Source organism: Gavialis gangeticus, unplaced genomic scaffold (assembly GCF_001723915.1).
Source record: "Gavialis gangeticus isolate Ggan-Ray unplaced genomic scaffold, GavGan_comp1, whole genome shotgun sequence".
Lineage (NCBI taxonomy): Eukaryota > Metazoa > Chordata > Crocodylia > Gavialidae > Gavialis > Gavialis gangeticus.
The window spans coordinates 7926934-7928557 of record NW_017729019.1 but is presented as its reverse complement, the minus strand read 5'-3'; the positions used below and the strand labels follow the sequence as shown (position 1 = coordinate 7928557).

The 1624-nt window shown below is 40.1% G+C and overlaps 1 protein-coding gene across 1 annotated transcript in view; it reads left to right on the top strand.

The window, feature by feature from the left end:
- Positions 1 to 1624, top strand: part of LEMD1 (LEM domain containing 1) — a 23014-nt gene that overhangs the window by 1678 nt on the left and 19712 nt on the right. The gene's annotated exons all lie outside the window — the stretch shown is intronic.

The window sequence follows — 1624 nt, the reverse complement described above, 5'->3', positions numbered from 1 at the left end:
CATGGGGTGTTTTTCCCCCCCCCCCCCATTTCTCTTTTTCTGTACAGGAAGATAGACAGGAGTTTTATATTGTGGGCTTCAGGCAACAGGTATTAAAAGGAGATTCGTTGGTTAAATCGAACAAAACTATAGTTGGTTGACTTAATGCCATTTAAACAAATACCAATGGTCTTCATGTCCATCCAGGTCTTTGTTCTGGCCATTTTATTAAAGGCCTTCCTAAATCAAATCATATAAATATACCATCTTGAAGAGGTTTTTTAAGTCTGTAGGGTTTTCCAGGGGAAATGTGACCAGCCCCTGCTGAAAATCAGCCTAATTCTCCTAATTTCTTGCTATCGCTTTGAAAATCCCTGCCTAGATCCAGAAATTGGGAATGAGCAGAAGTCCTTCGGTGTTGTTGAGGGTTGGCTTGAATATAAAGCTTATGTAAGTTTAAGCATGTGTGATGTTAGCCTGGTGTAGCTTCTGCTTTTGTGACAATTTAAACCTATGTAGGAGTGGACCCACAATAAGATTTGTGTTGGTTTAGCTTAGCTGGTTTTAAACTAGTGAAGATAGACAAGTCAGGAGTGACGGTAAAAGCTCTGGTACAATTGCCAAATGCATAGTTTTTGATGCATGTTTTTTGATATGTGAACAGTAGATACAGTAGATGGAAGACAATAAATAAGAAAGGTTTATTAGAGGGCACCGTGGAGGTCTAGTCTCTGCCACGATAATGTGCCCATTGTTTGCCAGCGTTTCCTTGTTCTGCTCGTGAGAGTTCAGCCTGACGTTCACGGGTAGATGTTGAGAAGCTGAAATAAGTATTTGGAAAAAGTCTAGTGAGTACCGCACTGATGTTCATATAAAACTGTTGCATCTGCCAGTTGCATATTTTCCAAGGGATTTGTGAACATTAATAATCCAAGTGTCTCATCATCACTCTGAGGTAGGTAAATATTATCCCTATTATACAGATGGAAAAGTGGACACACAGAGGCAGTGCATATCATTCTCTTTTATCCCAACCAGTTTAGCACTGCAAAACTGGGAGAGTGTGGTCCTTAAGCCCAATTTAAAATGGTGTAAACAGGGGAGGTTAGGCCTTTTCTTCCTATTAAGTGGAAAGGAATGGAGTGACAGAGGTGTAGCTTTAGGCAAGTCTTGTGCTCCTGTAAGATAGCCTTAGATCTCTAGAGACTCGATTCCAATCAGGATGGTGCATGTTATAATCAAAGCAGGTCACGAGAGACCAAGGCATGAAAGAACAGCTGTTGCATGCAGTCATGCACAGTATTTTGTGCTAGAAATGATTCATTTAGTCTGTGTAATATATATGGAAATGTGCTGTGGGAACGTTGCTTAGGTACTTGAAAATAAAATGTCCTAGTGATACAGCCCAAACAAAGCTGATCTTTGATTCACAGATCTTGCAGGCTTTTCTCTTTTGTAGTCTGTCAAGTAGTTATAGGCAATCTAGTTCTTAGCTCTAGAAATATTACTGGCAGTAGTAAATCTGCATATATACAACTCTTACAGACTTGCAGGTTTAAAAGGGGCATCACTCCATCACTGAGAACATAGGGCGAATGATACAATTTCTTTCAGGCTGCTGCAGAGAGGAATATGGAAGAAGAGA